The sequence below is a fragment of the Notamacropus eugenii genome, chromosome 4 (assembly GCF_028372415.1).
Source record: "Notamacropus eugenii isolate mMacEug1 chromosome 4, mMacEug1.pri_v2, whole genome shotgun sequence".
NCBI lineage: Eukaryota > Metazoa > Chordata > Mammalia > Diprotodontia > Macropodidae > Notamacropus > Notamacropus eugenii.
In genome coordinates this window covers 252,626,808-252,647,255 of record NC_092875.1, presented here as the reverse complement: position 1 = coordinate 252,647,255, position 20,448 = coordinate 252,626,808, and the positions used below count along the sequence as shown (strand labels likewise).

Below are 20,448 nucleotides of genomic sequence, written 5' to 3'. Positions count from 1 at the left end.
AATTCCAAACTTGGGTTCTGGTAATGTCGCTGATTGTGTAATCAATCACTCTAGCCAATGTGTTAGAACTGATCTTATAAACCTAAGAAAGTGATGACTTCAGGTTATAGACTGGCCATCCTTGAAGACACTGCCATGATTGGTGACCATCCATTTGACACTGAGGAGGCCAGAAATTAAGTAGTTCTTCCTCATTTCCTGGTACCACAAAGTGATAATACAAATCATGATAGATGAGAACTACTAGTCCCTTGCTTTCTAGAAATGTTTTGATGTAGATAGGACTGACTAGTGCAGGTGGGATGCAGGGAAAGCATGAGTATCCATGAAATGAACTGAAGACATGAATACTTTTATGAAGTTCCAGTATTAAATGATGTAACAAAATATGTCATATATGTTAGCAATTATAAGAAAGGACTTCTTGTTGCTTTTTTACTAAGTATATTTCTAAATTATATCATGTCACAGTGACTACATTGGTTCCCACCACCTGAGAACCACTTGTGTTCTATTTCTTCCCTCCTTCAGAATTCTTCTGTATCCTTAAAGGGGCTTTTGGGATGCTTAGTTTTGTCCATTGACTCCACTCCCTACCACTTGTGTTTCTCTACTTTTCTGGGACTCTCCAGTTCCCCAGTTTCTTTTAGCCTCTTAATGGATTAACTTTTACAAAGGAATATTTACTTTAAAGGTAGAGAAAGGACAAACATGCAAACGTTCCTCTTCAACTAACTAGGGGGCACCCTTCCTTCTGCCATGAGTCTCTTAGTTTTTGAAGAAAGATGATTAGGTACATAACTCAACTCAGAGTATAGCACAGTTCCACCAAGTTTCAAGTCCAAAGTGCTTCCCGGAGTCAGAAAAAAAAAAACAAAAACTGAGTTCAAATTCAGCCTCAACTATGTGACCCTGAGTAAGTTATTTAACATGTTTACCTCTATTTCCCTATCTGTAAAATGGGGATAATAATGAGCACTTACTCCCCACCATTGTTGTGAGGGTCAAATGAGATAATAATTTTGAAATGTTTAGCACAGTGCCTAGCACATAGTAGGCACTGTATAAATGCCAGCTATTATTATGAACTATTATTAAAACTATAAGCACATTTCTAGAGGAAACATGGCATAAATGGGAAGGTAGATACCCAGCTTAGTTCATGGTGCCCATGCTTTGGATGAATACACTTTCATCCCTTGGACACAGTCTCTCCCAGTCTGATAGTTTTGGGGTGCAGCCTATTCTGGGTATGTGGCCTATGGAAAGAGGTTGTTCCCACTTACATAGTAGGGAGCACAGAGTGCCTTCTCCCAGCAGCAGGTTCCTGTTTTTCCCACATGGGTGATTCTATTTTGGGAGATATCTATCTTGTCTATATCTGTCTTATAAGATATCTACCTTATAGGGTATCTATCTTATCTGGGCACAAGCAAAGAAAGCCCTGCTATAGTAATAAGTCATAGAATCAATGAAGGGCAATCAAAAGAAACGTCTTCACTTCTATATTCAGATTAGATGAAATAAGAGTAAAAACTGAGCAATTACTTAAATTTGATGAGAGAATATCTGAAAAATCTATAGTCATCAAAAAAATTACTTTTAATGAAAATACCTAAAGTTTTACTGAATTTGAATAGAACCAATGTCTTGAAGGATTTTGAAAAGGAGATAGGATTTGAAATGGAATTCCAAAAAAGATTTTTGACTTTGATAGAATGAATCTAACTAATAAACCAACTATACCAAAACAAAATAATTTTAAAAGTTGTTATTTGCTATAACTACATGAATTTTATAATGATATATTATTGATTTCTTGATGTATATTGATTAAATCATACATTTCCACTGATAAAATATAAGCCTAATGGAAATTTTCTCCCACATTATTTAGCTTAAAAATGAAAACACATTCAGGTTCTTCACACATAGTATATTTTAAAGCCATTATGATAGGAGGTATGAGAGGACCATAGGAGGCACTATCTAGGAAAGTTCCTAAGGACAGGCATCAAACAAGTAATTGGAAGAAAAGGCTCCAGAAAATTCTTGAAAGACTGCAGAAATGCAAAAAAACAGTGTAGAAAAGCTGAGCACTGTATTGATTGATTATAAGCATCAACAACCAAAAAATTCATGTGGAACAGATTCCAGGAAACGAAAGTATATCAGGGATTCTTGATATCTTTAATCAACAGTTGGGAGTGAAAATCCAAAAGCAATTCAAAGAGCAAAAGCATCAAAAATCAAACATCAATCAAAATTATACTACAGAGACTGAACAACCAAAGAAATTAGAGATAAGAGAGGACCCCTGGAGGAGGTGGAAAATTCATGTTGTCTATATGGTCAGAAGACATCTAACACAATGGAAACACAAGTATGACAATATCTTGAACAGAGTGCTTATGTGCCATTAATATAATGCATGACAAAACCATTATGTTAAAGGAGGTGAATGAAATGCTAGTCATTTTACAAACTAGAAAGCAGTGAGTCTGGATGAGGTCCATAATTATTAGCTCAAACACTTCACAGGGATGCATGTGAAGTAAAGTGAAGTACATTACCACTATTTTCTCTCTGATGTAAGTCTAATCCTCTTCTTAATAGAAGGCACTGCATATTGATAAACAAAAAGATGAGCCAATCAGCGACTACTCCCAAGATGTTAATTGTGTGTTCATGTACTTGATTCAAAACACTTCTAGCTTGAACTATTCAATAATAACAATTGTCAACACATACAAGAAAACAATATGTTTGCTAAGGGGCAAAAATAGTGTGCCAGAAAGTGCAGGGGTATGAAGAACAGCTCATTTATTCAGTTATTATTCAATAAGACATCCCCAAACATCATGAGACATGCCACTTTTAATGATATCTCAAAGTTCTTGACTCAGTTCTACATTCATGACTCGGTCATCTACTATGAATATATAAAATAGGTTCAAATATAGGGAGAATGCTAGAGTATTTGATGGTGACATGGAAATCTATTCTGTGCATAAAACATGCCACCAATGCCATAATGTTAAGAATAATCAATGTAAAATATGACATCTTCCAGGGAGACTGTGTGTATCAGCAAGGACCCTGATAAACACAGGAGCACCTGTTGTATAAGTTCTTAGATCTGCATTTCTAAAAGGAAAGCAACTTTTGAGGAGTCAACAATCTCCTTTAATCAAGCACATATATCATTCACTTAGTTCAGGGGAAAAAATCAGCTCCTTGAACTTCAGAGAAAATACAAACAGAAATAAAAATCAACAGACAGGGTTTCCAACTGTCTGACCATAAGCCACACATACATAGTTACTAGAGAGAGAAGCACCAATGTCTGGGTTTTCAAAGCAGGGAGGGTTCCTTAGTGGCTACCCAGAGTCTCATTTGGCACACAAATCTTATTCCAAAAACTAAGCCCTAAAGTAAAATCTCACCTCAGAGTATATATACATTTATCAGAACCAGAGGGCATCTCAACCCTTTGGAACCAGGGCCTCATTAGAAATTAACAAAAGGTGTGGGCCTTCCAACAACAACAAAAATCTTCCTTAACCAAGCTTCCCTTAACTGGCAGGCCCTTTAATGGGTGGGGAAGATCTTTAACTCTCATTAGCATTACACTGTGTATGGTTCTGCCTTGCTTTAAATCAACACTTCCACCTAGAACTGAGTATGACTTTAAGTCAAAGAAAGAGTCATATTACATCTTTCTATTAATAGCTTGATGTACATGGATGACATTATTATATGGTTCTACTTAAAATCATAAACATCTATTTTATGTTGTAAAACTTTGTTCAAAGGTATAAAAATTTTGTTTGGTTGTTACAAGTGTCAAATTCTTCACGTGTCCCAAAAAATAATAGAGAAGAAAGATTTTGAGTTTGAATATGGCAATCAGATTTAACCAATGGATTTGATACTCACAAAGAGCATGGTCAACAAACATTAAGTTAGGAAAGAGATATGAAGGTTTTACGGGTTAAGACATGAATTGGAATTCCATAGTCAAGGTAGAACTAGAAATATACCTACAGAAATTAATATCTCAGTAATATTAGTCTTAACATATACTTTTGGCATGTTTCAACAGATGAACATAGGACAAAAAGGATCTAAACTAAAACACATGATGCTAACAACATATGGCTAATCAGGCCAAATCACCTATAGAGACCTTAAATGCTTTCTCTTCCAAAAGCAGGGAAAAAATTGATAGATATTTTCTGAGTATGTAACAAAGTGATAACATACATAAATATTTTTTTTAGAAAAAGGAGACCGGGAGCCAAGATGGCGAAGTAGAAAGACGCACATACACATAGCTCCGAACCCACAAACCACAGAATGGCTAGAGGGGACTAACCCAGGGCGAATTCTGCACCCAGACTCCACGGAATATTGGAGCGAGGGAGATTTCTGTTCCGGAGAGACCTGCAAACCTCTCGCGGGGGGTCCTTCGCGCCGTGGACTGGGCGCCGGGATGGGGAGCAGAGGGCAGCCCTGCCGCGGCCACAACACCGTGAGGAAAAGATCCGAGAGGGCTACGGGGATGGGATCTCCAGCGGCCACGTGGGTCCCCCCACCCACAGAGGGACCTGCAAACCTCTCGCAAAAGGTCCGTCGCGCTGCAGACGCGGAGCCCAGCACGGACCTGCGGCAGTGGCCGTGGCTCCGAGAGGTACAGGTCTGAGAAGGCTCCAGAGACGGGATCTCCAGCGATGGCACTAGCCCCCCCACCAACAGGTGACTGACGGGATAGGTGAGAGAGTGTCTTTGGCGGGTCGAGAGGGGAGTGGGGTACCCCCATGGCTCGGGCCCCCCAAGGAGATAGAAGCTGAGAGGCGGCTACAGACAGGGGCTCCCCAAATGGGCGGGAGCCTGGATCCATTGTGGATGGTCTGTGCATAAACCCCCTGAGGGAACTGAGCCAGAGAGGCGGCTCTGCCCCTGACCACCTGGACTTAATTCTCGCACTGAATAGCAGCCCTGCCCCCGCCAAAAACCCTAAGGCGGGAAGCAGCATTTGAATCTCAGTCCCCAAACGCTGGCTGGGAGGACCAGGAGGCGAGGTGGGTGTGAGGAGAACATTCAGAGGTCAGTTCACTGGTTGGGGAGGATGCCAAGAAAAGGGAAAAGAAATAAAACCATTGAAGGGTATTTTCTTGGAGAAAAGACACTTCCTCCCTTCCTTTCTGATGGGGAGGAACAATGCTTGCCATCAGGCAAAGACACAGAAATCGAGGATTCTGTGTCCCAGCCCACCCAATGGGCTTGGGCCATGGAAGAGCTCAAGAGGAATTTTGAAAATCACGTTAGAGAGTTGGAGGAAAGACTGGGAAGGGAAATGAGAGGGATGAGGGAGAAGCATGAAAAGCAGATCAGCTCCCTGCTAAAGGAGAACCAAAAAAATCTTGAAGAAATTGGCACCCTGAGAACTAGCCTAACTCAGTTGGCAAGGGAGGTGCAAGGGGCCAATGAGGAGAAGAATGCTTTCAAAAGCAGAATTAACCAAATGGAAAAGGAGATTCAAAAGCTCACTGAAGAAAATAGATCTTTCAAAACTGGAATGGTACAGATGGACGCTAAGGACTTTATGAGAAAGATAGATATCTCAGAACATACCGTGCAGATTCGAAAAATGGAAGATAATGTGAAATATCTTATTGGAAAAACAACTGATCTGGAAAATAGAATCAGGAGAGACAATGTAAAAATTCTGGGACTACCTGAAAACCATGATCAAAAGAAGAGCCTAGACAGCATCTTCCATGAAATTATCAAGGAAAACTGCCCTGAGATTCTAGAACCAGAAGGCAAAATAATTATTCAAGGAATCCGCAGAACACCGCATGAAAGAGATCCAAAAAGAGAAACTCCCAGGAGCATTGGTCAAATTCCAGAATTCCCAGGTGAAAGAGAAAATATTGCAAGCAGGTAGAAAGAAATAATTCAAGTATTGTGGAAATACAATCAGGATAGCACAAGATCTGGCACCCTCTACATTGAAAGATAGAAGGGAATGGAATAGGATATTCCAGAAGTCAAAGGAACTAGGACTGAAGCCAAGAATCACCTACCCAGCAAAACTGAGTATAATACTTCAGGAGAAAAAATGGTCTTTCAATGAAATAGAGGACTTTGAAATTTTCCTGATGAAAAGACCAGAGCTGGAAAGAAAATTTGACTTTCTAACACAAGAATGAAGAGAACCATGAAAAGGTGAACAGCAAAGAGAAGTCATAAGGGACTTACTAAAGTTGAACTGTTTACATTCCTACATGGAAAGACAATATTTGTAACTCTTGAAACATTTCAGTATCTGGGTACTGGGTGGGAGCACACACACACACACATGCACACACGCACACATACATAGAGACAGAGTGCACAGAGTGAATTGAAGAGGATGGGATCATATCTTAAAAAAAATGAAATCAAGCAGTGAGAGAGAAATATTGGAAGGAGAAAAGCAGAAGTTATATGGGGCAAATTATCTCTCAAAAAAGAGGCAAGCAAAAGACTTATTAGTGGTTGGATAAAGAGGGGAGGCAAGAGAAAAACATGAGATCTACTCTCATCACAATCCACTAAAGGAAAGAATATAATGCACACTCATTTTGATAGGAAAACCTATCTCATAATACAGGAGAGTGGGAGACAGGGGCACAAGCAGGGTGGGGGGGAGGATAGAGGGGAGGGCATGGGGAGGAGAATGCAATACGAGGTCGACACTCATAGGGAGGGAAAGGACCATAAGAAAATAGAAGTAATGGGGGACAGGATAGGATGGAGGGAAATATAGTTAGTCCTATACAACACAACTAGTATGGAAATCATTTGCAAAACTAAACAGATATGGCCTATACTGAATTGCCTGTCTTCCAAGGGGAAGGGGTGTAGAGGGAGGGAGCTAAAGAAGTTGGAACTCAAAGTGGTAGGACCAAATGTAATGTTCTTACCACTGGGTAACAAGAAATACAGGTTAAGCGGTCAAGAAAGCTATCTGGCCCTACAGGACAAAAGAGAAGAAGGAGACAAGGGCAGGGAGGGAGGATAGAGGAGAGAGCAGATAGGTCACAGGGGCAATTAGAAAACTTGGATCTGGGGGGGGGGAGGGGATAAAAGGGGAGAAAATTTGTAACCCAAAATTGTGTGAAAATAAATGTTAAAAGTTAAATAAAAAAAAAAAGAAAATAAAAAGGAGACCACTTCATACAGCAATATTAATGACTAACAATAAGTTTATACCGTTAGATTTGCTGAATGTGACTGAAGATTGTTTATTTCTTGAGAGAATCAATGAAATAACTAAGATTCAAGAGAAAAAACAAAAGATTTTCTCATGGTGACACTCACATGAATTCAACCTTGTTCTTTGGAGAGAATATTTGGTAAGGCATCAAGACATTATCTTTTCATGAGTGAGTGTTGTGGGCAATAATTCTGCTTACAATGATTTTCTAATACCAGTATGGTTGTATATTCTATTATCACCAATATTTTCTGTTTTGCATTTCTAGCAGAAAGATTATGATGTAAAATTCTAGCTACTTGAACAGATATTTCAGGTGTTTGATAGATGGTGTTTTCTCAATGTATACTAATATGTCAGACATTTCCATCCCTTTATTAACAAACATGTATCAATCAATAAATGTGGGCACCCTAAAAATAACCCTTCCTTAATTTATGGTGACAATGAAGAAATCCTAAATTGCTGTTATAAACTCGTGCATTTCTTTAAATTAATCTTCAATACTCAGTTATTGTTTGATGCTTCCTTCTTGACATATTCCAACATTCTATCCATTTGGCCATGTGATAGATAGATATAGCTATAGATAGCTATATATGTATTATATATATATATTACATATATATGTATGTATATGTATATATGTATGTATACCCAAAAATTTTTACTTATTTCATTTAACTATTAGCCAGTGTTTCATTGAACTATTTAGCCATCGTAAAGCTATGGCAAGCAAAATGCTTATTTTATTTAACAATTATTGGCTGAGTCTACACTCAAAGACATTAGAGATGGAAGGGAATTTAAAGGTCATCTAATTCAGCTCTTTAATTTTGGAGGTGAAGAAGTCGAAATCCAGAGAGATTAAGTGATTTTCTCCTCCCCCCCCAACCCCCCTCACCATATTGAACAGCTCTTTCATGCCAGAACTGGTACTATGACTCAGGTGATGCCTTGGTTTGCTGTCCAGTGTTCTGTCTACTATACTACTACGCTTTTTGAAGGTTGTCTGATTTATAACAGGATTTGTCTTACATTTACTAAAGGGGAATAGGAGAAACAAAGTGAGTGAAATTTTTTCATGACTCTACATTTCAAAGCTGCTTCCTATTTTCACTTGAGGTAAATATTACCATACTTGTATCTCCTTATAGAAAGTACACATCAGAGTGTTCCAGTTTTATTTTTAAAATGTTTGAATGCAAATATCGTGGCTCTCACTTCCTTTCTTACCCAAAACAGATATGAGTGTATACCAAATGACACCTTTAATTTATACTGACAGTCTAGGGCAGGTTTGGGGAACCTAAAGCCTCTGGGTCACATGTGGCCCACTAGGTCCTCAAGTGCCACCCTTTGAATCCAAACTAAAGTTCTGTGAAGTTTGGGTTCAGTCAAAGGGCAACGCTTGAAGACCTAGAGGGCTGAATATGGCCTCCATGCTGAAGATTCACCTCCCCTGGTCTAGGGTACAACTGAACATAGAATATTCAACTTCTCCCTCTAAGCACATTCTATTTTGGACTCAATGTAATATACTTCAGAAACACCTACCCTTTCTCTACTTTGCTATCATACCTTGAAGAGTTAAACTCTTCTCTAAACAAGAACAGAAGAAGATTTCTTAAGGTCTCAGGTTTCTTCCTAACATTTAAAGCAGTGGATGCCTCATTTACATAAGAGATCAATCAGCTTTCTGAGAACCAAGTTTCCTCATCTGTAAAGTTAGAAATCATGAGTGCCTGCCCTGCTTAATTCAGGGGCTTGTTGGACATCTTAGAAAGGTGTAATATCTCAATAATTGAAGGTATCTTGTAAAATTCCATACAGAAGTATGAATTTATTATGATTTTAAATGGACCTCTATTGTTACATTCCAAAAATTATTCTAAGTGCAGTACTTTGGTCAGAAAAACTGAAATGTCTTTATTGACTTCTCCCTTTGAAAAAGGGAATATGAATTAAACATACTTAGAGACCACTTTTCCCAGAGAAGTGAGTAAGCAGGATTATCAAATATCCTTTCAATTATTTCTAAGGAATAAAAAGCAATATGTTCCATGAGCTTGGACTTCATAGAAAGACATAGATTTTTAAAAAATCCTTTGACACTTAAAATTAAGAAATTCGGAACAAGTAGATTCTGTGTTTACCTCTAAACTCTAAATCAATACTTACTACATTGTATTGAAAAAGAACCCTTCAAGCAGCAGCATGTATGTCATTTTCCTGGAGTCTCAAGCTAAAATGTCAATATAGGTTGAAATAGGGTTTTGATATCTATAAGTCTTAAAACCTAGGAGAGCATTATGGATATGATTACCCAGTAGCATATTACTATGGTCCCCAATTGTTCATTAATAAAAAACTGCATTTGTATGTCAACTACTGATTTACGTGGCTTAATTATCCAGCTTATGCATTATCTTTTGGTGGTATAAATAAATCAAAATTCTGTGTATATATGTGGAGAAGGCCTGTAGGGTGTAATAATCAAAGTGCTCTGTGGTGTGTGTGTGTGTGTGTGTGTGTGTGTGTGTGAGTGTGACAGTAATACAATTTCTGTTTATATGTATTTTTTATGTTATAGGAAGGATCAGAAAATACAGAGATGATATCAGGAAAGACATGATAGAAAGCCAAAAGTTGGCACTTGGTGATCCTTTAATCCAGAAACACTTCTAATGATCTTGATTAGAGACTCTGAAGAAGAGTTTCAAGGCAATAACCCGGGCAGCCTAAGTCCTCTTATTTGCTTGGGAACTTGTTTCCAGTTTTGGCTAGGCAAAAAGAAGTCTGAATAAACTTGTCCTATGATGTACTCTTGCTTCTCCTCCTCTCATCTTGTTTTTTGGCCATTTGACCATTTGTGTGCCCATACTTTGAATTTTGTTTCTCAATAAGAATAATGAGAATGAAACCTCATAAGCAATTTACTTTTCAGAAGCTTTATACTCAAGCATTTATTAAGTGCCTACTACATTCCACACATTGTGCTAAGCAACAGGAGTAAAAAGAAAGACAAAAGTAGTTCCTGCCATCAAGGAGCTCAGACTGATGGATTGGACTTTGTATTTAATATACTTAAATTCTTTAAAGCTTGATTATTTTGTCAGCCTTTATATTCCTTCTTCCAATGCATAGTGTTCCTCTGTGACTTGGTATAAAGAGTTTGAGGGGAGCAGAGCCAAGATGGTGGAGTAGAAGGATAGACATGTAGAAGCTCTCTCCTATAGCCCATAAAATACCTGCAAAAAATTACTCTAAACAAATTCTAGAGCAGTAGAAACCACAAAATGCCAGAGTGAAAGAGATGTGGGGTTGGATGTGGGGTGCAGCTCCAACAGGACTCGAACAGGCTTCAGGGCAGAATCATGGGCAGCAGCTGCAGTCCCCAGATTGCACAACCTACAAACTCCAAAGATAGCTTCAAAGGTCAGTGAGAAAGCTCTTTAACCTGGGTGAGAAGGGAACATCGTCTGGCCCTGCTGGCAGCAGCCACTGCAGTGGCAGTGTCCATTTTTGTAACCCTTGGCCAAAAGCCCCTGGGGGAATCCTGCAGCTGATCTGGATCTCAGCCCTGAGTGGTGGCCCTGGGGTGAGGAGAAACACTGGCTAGTGGAACTGGTGGAGGCTCTGGAGAAGGAATTCTAATTGCAGATCCTGGGCAAAAAAGCTTGTGGTTGCTCCCAGACCAGAGCACAGGCCAGGAGAAGAGTAAGCTCCTCTCCCTTGATTGTACCACCTTGGAGAAACTGAGAAGTTACAGGTTCCCATAGTATACCCAGTTCTTGACAAAGGACTCAAAAATCAAGTAGCTGACTGGAAAAATATCCCAAAAAGGGGAAAAAATAAGACTATAGAAGGCTACTTTCTTGGTGAATGGGCACTTTCTTCAATCCTTTTGGATGAGGTAGAACAATGCATAACATCAGAGGAAGACCTAAAAGTCAAGTCTTCTGCATCCAAAATCTCGAAAAAATATGCAATTGTCTCAGGCCATGGAAGAGCTCAAAAAGGATTTTGAAAATCAAGTAAGAGAGGTAGAGGAAAAATTGGGAAGAGAAATGATAGAAATGTAAGAAAATCATGAAAAGCGAGTCAATGGCTTGCTAAAAGAGACCCCAAAAAATGCTGAAGAAAATAACACCTTTAAAAATAGACTAACTCAAATGGCAAAAGAGGTCCAAAAAGCCAATGAGGAAGAATGCTTTAAAAAGCAGAATTAGCCAAATGCAAAAGGAGATTTAAGAGTTCACTGAACAAAATAGTTCTTTAAAAATTAGAATGAGCTCTCCAAACTCTCCTCAGTGGCCACCGCGGGTACCTCAGCAGCAGCATGTCCCACCAGAAGTTCTCCGCTCCCAGGCATGGCTCTCTGGGCTTCCTGCCTCAAAAGAGAAGCAGCTGGCACTGGGGGAAGGTTAAGAGCTTCCCCAAAGATGACCCCTCCAAGCCCATCCATCTGACTGCCTTTCTGGGCTACAAGGCAGGCATGACGCATATTGTTCGAGAGGTGGACAGGCCCGGCTCAAAGGTCAATAAGAAGGAAGCGGTCGAGGCTGTGATGATCGTGGAGATGCCCCCCATGGTCATTGTGGGCATCGTGGGCTATGTGCAAACCCCACGAGGCCTGCGTAGCTTTAAAACCATCTTTGCTGAGCACATCAGTGATGAGTGTAAGAGGCGGTTCTATAAGAATTGGCATAAGTCCAAGAAGAAGGCCTTCACCAAGTATTGCAAAAAGTGGCAAGATGAGGATGGCAAAAAGCAGCTGGAGAAAGACTTGAGCAGCATGAAGAAGTACTGCCAGGTGATCCGCGTCATTGCTCACACCCAGATGCGCCTGCTCCCTCTGAGGCAGAAGAAATCTCACCTGATGGAGATCCAGGTGAATGGCGGTAGCGTGGCTGAGAAACTGGACTGGGCCTGTGAGAAGCTAGAGCAGCAGGTGCCCGTGTCCACCGTGTTTGGGCAAGACGAGATGATTGATGTCATTGGGGTGACAAAGGGCAAGGGTTACAAAGGTGTCACTAGCCGCTGGCACACCAAGAAACTGCCCCGAAAAACCCACCGAGGACTGCGTAAGGTGGCATGTATTGGAGCTTGGCATCCTGCCCTGGTAGCCTTCTCTGTGGCTCGAGCTGGTCAGAAGGGCTACCACCATCGCACTGAGATCAACAAAAAGATCTACAAGATTGGCCAGGGCTTCCAGATCAAGGATGGCAAACTGATCAAAAACAATGCATTCACAGATTATGATCTGTCTGACAAGAGCATCAATCCTCTGGGAAGCTTTGTCCACTACGGTGAAGTGACCAATGACTTTATCATGCTGAAAGGCTGTGTCGTTGGGACCAAGAAACGTGTCCTCACTCTGCGAAAGTCTCTGCTGGTACAGACCAAACGTCGTGCCCTGGAGAAGATTGACCTGAAGTTTATCGACACCACATCCAAATTTGGCCACGGTCAGTTCCAGACTGTGGAGGAGAAAAAAGCTTTCATGGGACCACTCAAAAACGACCGAGTCGCAAAAGAAGAAGCTGCCTGATGTTTCCAGACCAATTTGGAGCTGGTGGATTCTCAATAAATTTTTCACAATTAAAAAAAAAAAAATTAGAATGAAGCAGATGGAAGCTAATGACTTCATGAGAAACCAAGAAAGAAAGAATTCAAGTATTGTGGAAACACAATCAGGATAACACAAGATCTAGCATCATCTACATTAAGGGATAGAAGGGCTTGGAATATGATATTCCAGAAGTCAAAGGAACTAGGATTAAAACCAAAAATCACCTACTCAATGAAACTGAGTATAATACTTCAGGGGAAAAATGGTCATTCAGTGAAATGGAGGACTTTCAAGTATTCTTGATGAAAAGACCAGAGCTGAATAGAAAATTTGACTTTCAAACACAAGAATCAAGAGAATCATTAAAAGGTAAGTAAACAGGAAAGAGAAATTATATGGGACTTACTAAAGTTGAACTGTTTATATTCCTACATGGAAAAATAATATTTGTAACTCTTGACACTTTTCTCAGTATTTGGGTAGTTGAAGGGATTATACACATACATACATACATCTATATATATAGACAGAGGGCACAGGGTGAGTTGAATAGGAAGGAATGATATCTAAAAAAGTAAAATTAAGGGATCAGAGAGGAATAAATTGGGAGGAGAAAAGGAGAAATGAAATGGGACAAATTAGGTCATAAAAGAGACAAGAAAAAGCTTTTTCAGTGGAGGGCAAAAAGGAGGAGGTGAGAGGGAAAAGTGAAGCTTATTCTAATCACATTTGGCTTAGTGAGGGAATAAAATGCACACTCAATTTGGTATGAAAATCTATCTTACATTACAGGAACATAGGGGAGAAGGGGAGAAGTATGGTGGGGGCATGACAGAAGGAAGGCAAATGGGAGGAGGGAGTACTTAGAAGTAAATACCTTTGGGGAGGGTCAAGGTCAAAAGGGAGAATAGAATAAATGGGGGGCAGGATAGGATGAAGGGAAATAGTTAGTCTTACACAACATGACTATTATGGAAATCTTTTGCAAAACTACATATATATAGCCTATATTGAATTGCTTGCCTTCTTAGTGGGCATGGGTGGGGAGAGAGGAAGGGAGAGAAGTTGAAACTCGAAGTTTTAGGAATGAATGTTGAGAATTGTTTTTGCATGCAACTGGAAAATAAGAAATATGGGTAATGGGGTATAGAAATCTATCTTGTCCTATAAGAAAAGAGAGAAGATAGGGATAAGGGAAAGGAGGTGGTGTGATAGAAGGGAGGGCAGATTGGAGGAAGGGGTAATCAGAATGCATGGTGTTTTGGGGTGGGGGAAGTGGAGAGAAGGGGAGAAAATTTGGAACTCAAAATTTTGTGGAAACAAATGCTGAAAACTAAAAATAAATAAACACTAAAAATAGAAAAAAAAGAGTTTGAGTATTGGGGTGACCAAAGTAGTCATTATCATGTGTTCAATAATAAATGAGCCCCTCCAATGAACCCCCTACCCCAGTGGTTGGACTGGACGTCACATAGTAGGTCCAGACATTGGAACTGAAGCCTTATCGATTTCATGGAACCTTCTAGAACTTGAGCTTTTCTTCCATAACCTTGAGGAATCAATTCCACATCCTGATGGAATGGAAATTTAGGGGATCATAAAATTTCACAGAAGCATAAAAAATATATTTGTTCCCTCTCTATCTCATTCTCTTTCTCTAGCTTCCTTTTCTTTTCCATCCATTATCAGTGAAAAATAGGGCAGAGGAAAGAACATTTGCCCTGGAGTCAGAAAACCTTTATTTTATTCTCACTTTGACCACTTATTAGTTGTGTGAACATGGACAAATCACTGGATATTTCTGAGTCTTAATCTCTTCATCTGTAAAATGAATAATGACACCTTCCCTGCCTACCTCAACAAAGTACTATAAGGACCAAATAAGATGTATGAATGTCAGGTATGATTATTATCCACCCTATAGCTGTTACTAAGCTGGCTATAGATATTAGACAATTCTCATTTTTATATTTTAAGGACTCCCCTGACACATAAAAATGGGGAATCAAGTGATAAAAACTCTGTAAAAGAAGCACCCTACCTTGAAGTCTTGTCTCTTTTGAATGGCCCAAAATTGCTAGTTTTATTGGGACCTAGATTGGCCTTTTTTAATTCAAATATTCCTATCTCCAGAAACCTATCATAGAGAAAACCAGTCATTATTAATAGTATATTATCACACACAATTTAATACCAAGGTAGAGGGAGTTATGTCAGCTATTGCATGAAATTGTCTAGAGGAGAACTATAAGCTCAGTTTAATAATGTCATTTATTTTTTCATAGTGCAGTTTATCCCTAAGCATTGCTCAGCACTTCACAGCCAATTACTGGTCTTAAATGTCAGTGAGAGGATGTGTTAATTTTTATGCAAAAGCAAAGTGACATTCTCATTCCATCAGCCAATGAAATTCTGTTTCTATGAAACTTCCTCCAGCAAATGTTAAATTGGATCCATTTGCATATGTTCTCTCTACTTTATCAAGTTATTTTGAAATTATACAAGGCTTCATACACGTTAAGGCATTCTGTATATAAACTGTTTGTTTTTCTATGGATTTTAAGAAAAATTGATTCCCATGGTTTCAATAAATATCGAGTAAGAAAATGGATTACAGTTTTATCCTTTTGCTATCTAATTAACTAACCAGTTAGCAGTGATATCTTGAATATCAATTTTATGAATTGTAAAGGAAGATTGGCATTCAATTTAGAGTCAAAAGAGTATATGTAATTGAAAGTGGATAATGGGAAGGATGCAGTTTCTAAAGTAAGGAATTGCACCCTTTAGGCTCAGCACCTCTATTTTTAACATTTTTTGTGCATGATTAAAATTTTTGGAACTTATTTGCATAAGGCTATGATAGACATTAAGTAAGTTTACTGATCCTGATTACTCCTTAAGGGTAACACCATAACTGACAATCATTTGATTGTCATCATCTACTTTTATATCACTTGAAGGACTGGACTTTAGAAATATTGAAAAGACTAATCAAGCTGTATCAATTGATATAGTGCTTTCTCCCCCCATAAAGCAAAGAAAATGTAGTAGGATGAAAATTTTTATTTCAAAGTAAAATTATATCCACTTGCAATTATATAAATTAAAGTACATTTGAACAGATAGGAGGAAGAAAATATTTATTAATAAATCCCCACTTTCTACCCTCCTTTCCTCCATCCCTTCTTCCCTTCCCTCCTTCTTCCTTTCCCCTCTCTATTCCCTCCCTCCATTATTTCCTTCCTTTCTTTCCTTACATCCTGCCTTTTCTTCCTTCCTGCCCTCCTTTCTTCTCTCCTTTCCTTCCCTCTTTTCTTCCCTTCCTCTCTCTTCCTTCCTTCCTTCCTTCCTTCCTTCCTTCCTTCCTTCCTTCCTTCCTTCCTTCCTTCCTTCCTTCCTTCCTTCCAATGACTTATAGCAAAAGATGCATTCAATACTTTGGTGCTTTGCAGTGTTTTACATATTAAAATATAGCTTAATTATACTTTAGAGATTAAAAGAATATTAAAATTCAATTTAATATATTTTCAGGTCATAGGATGAACAAGATGACTGACTAAACACTTCCCTCATTCTCCATGAACTATCAACATCCTCCAACCACCCCTAACCCTCACCCAAAGAATTATTTGTCACATGAACAACGATTACAGTTTAATCCACAAGATAAAGAGAGGGCCCTGATAAGGCAAAAGCATTATGAATTAACTTAGATGTGCTCAGTCAGCAGCCTTGCTCCACACACCTTCATGTTTCAAAGGACCCTTGTTGTGCCTGGGGCCAATATTGGGACCTTTTTGTGCTGTAGAGACTTTGCTGACATAAGCATCCCCTGACTAACCCTTTTCCCTTTGATTCTGTCAGAACCATTAAGGGAGAAGGGGGAAGAGATTGTATTACTTTTTTTTGGACGATGTAGTCTGTAGCTCAGGGATGTCCAAAGCTACAAAAACAATTCCTGGAAAACCTTCTTTATCCTCCCCCACCCCTAAAAACAATGGAAGAAGTTGATTTGGTCCAGATAGAGGAGAGCGAGCAAAAGAGGGAGAGGGAGAGGGAGAGGGAGAGGGAAAGGGAGAGGGAGCTTGCCAAGGGAGGAAAGCAGGGAAAGGGGCCCAACTAGTTGGAGTAGTTACCTAGGCCCTAAAGAAACAGGGATTAAAACACAGTTGGGGCCAATCCAGTACTGTTCCCCAAGAAGATACTTAGGTCAAGGAACTGGGGTTGGTAAAACCTAAGTCCTCTAATATAAAAGAAACTGAGACAGCTTTCCATCTCCAGTATTCCCATCAGCAAAGGTCAGAATCAGAAAATTATTAAAGAGGGACGATAGTTGTATGAGGTTGAATTTATCTATAAGGGTCATCCCTTGGTATGTTCAGAGTCCTGGTTCTGGTCAGAAACAGGGGAAATTTGTGTCTTGCTTTTGGCCATGTGTAACTCAATGTTTCCACTTTGAGATGATATAGATAATTTAGTGAATCCTTTCTGATTGAATCATGTGAGAACTTTTTTAAGCTCTTTCCTAAACAGGTGGCAGAAAAGAAGTGAGTGACTTTAGGTACCATCCTCAGTCTTTATGATGCCATGAGCACATGGAATCTAAAGAACATACCCTGCCTAAGCAAGTATAAACCTGGGTTTAGAGTACTTTTTCTATGTTTTTCTTTCCTGATGTTAGACAAATGGACACTTATTCCTGGATCATTACTTTCAAGTCTGAATACCAGTACTCTGAAGAGAAAAAGGATTTATGTTAGAAGTGATGCAGTTTTGAAGATATTGAAATGTGGAAAATGTGGGGAAAAAACAAAGATGCAGACAAAATTCTTGACCACTATTATTATTCCTCTAAACCCCCCACAAAAAGTGACCAAAGTGAAGATAAATAGCTCATATACCTAATTCCAATTTACCTAAAATTCTTTTGAGAAAAATCTATAAATATATTGATGACATTCTTGATAAGATTATAAAAAGGAAATATAATTTTGCAAGTAATATCGTGTAGTAGGACATATCTGCACCATAACAAAATTACCTGCAAAATATAGGGAATTCAAAATTCTTTGTTTATTAATTGGCAACTGCAAAAAAAATTGACTTGGCAGAGCAAAATGTCACTCTCAAACATCTGTCAAAATTATGTGATTCCTTGAAAGGTAAAACACAGATTATACTGTTTAGCAGGCTTCTGATTGTAAATATAAAATGAAATATAAAGTGAGAAGTTAATACCAAAGTTGCTCCCCCTTATCATGAGGAAATCTAAAGTAGATTCCAAGTCAAAGAGGTTTCCTCTATAAATGGTGACATCTTCCAGATGTTCTTGTTTCCAGATGGCATTATTCATCAAGCCCTGGAACACCGCTGAGTCCCCTAAATGAAATTTATTGTGACTCAAGAGTTTGACCTAACTGTTCACATGGGAAAACTCCAATGGATAAAGAATACTTATTGTCTGTATCAATGGTAGACAAATATTTTTGATTATATAGACTGCTCAGTAAAACATTTTTGAAAATGTGCACATGGATGTATATATTTATACACAAACATTAATATTTATATACAGTGGCACATTATGTACATTCACTATTATACTAATATAGCTGGTACATTATAAAACATCCTGAAACAGAAATTTAAAAGGATGATCTACAATTGAAATAGATAATATTTAACAATTTGTATTTATTAGTGGTATCACTTTTTCCCCTTCCATTATAAATAATAACAGTTTTTCAGGGGGCATCATATTTGTATTTGTAATATTCTCTGCACAGTGTAAAAACAATGAGCAAAATCACAGTGTCTTTTTAGCTGTGCTTTTGTATGAGTTTGAGAAACAATTAGAATACCCTTTTCACTGAATTATAGAATATAGAAAGGGGACTAATGGATAATAAGGTTGGGGCCAAATTGTGAAGAACTAACTCCAAATTCATTACTTTTGACTATATCATTATATAGTTTTGGAAGCAATGCATATAGTGTCAGAATAATCCAAACCAGCTTTTCAGAAAGTTAATGAATCTGCCAAGCGTTGATGATAAAATATTGGCATCTCTTACAAAGATCTCAATAAATCTACAGCAGGAGTGGGGAACCTGAGGCCTCAAGGCCACATGTGGCCTTCTAGGTCCTAGGATGTGGCCTTTGGACTGAGTCTAAGTTTTACAGAAGAAATTCTTTTATTAAAGTGATTTGTTCCCCATCCCTGATTATGGAAATAATTTGAAGGGTGCATCTATCTGTCCTACAGTTCCCCAAATTGTAACTATCATGTGTGAATTGCAACCTGAAAACTTCAAAAACTTATTGACTTTCACATCAGAAGTCCTTAAAATTTTACTGAAGAAAAGGAGTCTCTTAGTATTTAAGTTTAAAATGTTAATTTTTTTTTTTAAAAATGTCTTGGGATGGCCTTGGCTTAGCCGAGGGTATTTCATTCAAAGCAAGAAACTAAACTTTTAATTGTCAGTAGGTGAAACCTGTGTCAGGCCCAGCAAAAAATGCTCATAAAAAGTTATTTTTCTCTAACTCATTTTAATATACATATGCTTGTTTTCATTTTTATTTTATTTTTGAAAGTTAAAAAAAAGATGCTTCAATGTGCATCAAGAAGTCATTATTCTCTCTCTATGGAGGTAAATAGAATTTTTCATCATGTGTCCTTTGAAAGTGTCTTGGATCATTGTCACGATCTGATCTTGAGCAACAGTTGATCATCCTTACAATATTTCTGTTACTATGTGCAGTGTTCTCCTGGTTCTCTCACTCCACTTTGCATGAGTTCATATAAGTCTTCCCAGGTTTTTCTGAAACCATCCCCCTCATCATTTCTCATAGCACAATAGTATTTCATCACAATTATATGCCATAACTTGCTCAGCCATTTCTCAATTGATAGGCAACCCCTTGATTTCCAGTTCTTTGCCACCACAAAAAAGAACTGCAATAAACATTTTTGTACAGATAGATCCTTTCCCTCTTCTTTAATTTGTTTGGGATAAAGATCTAGAAGTGGTATTGCTGGTTCAAAGGATATGCACAATTTTATCCCTTTGGAATTAGTTCCAAATTGTTCTCCAGAATAGTTAGACTGGTCCACCATTCCACCAATAGAACATTATTGTCCTGGTTTTTCCACACCCCCTCCAGTATTTATCCTTTTCATTTTGTCATGTTAGCCAGTCTGATAGTGTGAGGTAGCACTTCAGAGTTGTTTTAATTTACATTTCTCTAATCAATAATGATTTAGAGCATTTTTCCATCTGACTATTGATATCTTTAATTTCTTCTTCTGAAAACTGCCTGTTCATATCCTTCGGCCATTCAATACCTGGGGAATGGCTCTTATTCTTACACAATTGGCTCAGTTCCCTATATTTTTCAGAAATAAGGCCTTTATCACAGAATCTTTAAGTAATTTTCCCCAGTTTCCTGTTTTTCTTTCATTGTGGCTGCACTTGCTTTGTTGTACAAAATCTCTTTAATGTCATATAATAAAAATTATCTATTTTACTTCCCATAATCCTCTATATCTCTTGTTTGGTCATAAACTCTCTCTTTATCTACAGATTTGAAAGGTACATTTTCA

At 38.4% G+C, this 20,448-nt stretch overlaps 1 pseudogene; it reads left to right on the top strand.

Annotated features, from left to right (window-relative positions):
* Nucleotides 1-11,593: 11,593 nt before the first annotated feature.
* On the top strand, nucleotides 11,594-12,858 carry LOC140501165 (large ribosomal subunit protein uL3 pseudogene; annotated as a pseudogene).
* The last annotated feature ends 7,590 nt before the right edge of the window (nucleotides 12,859-20,448 follow it).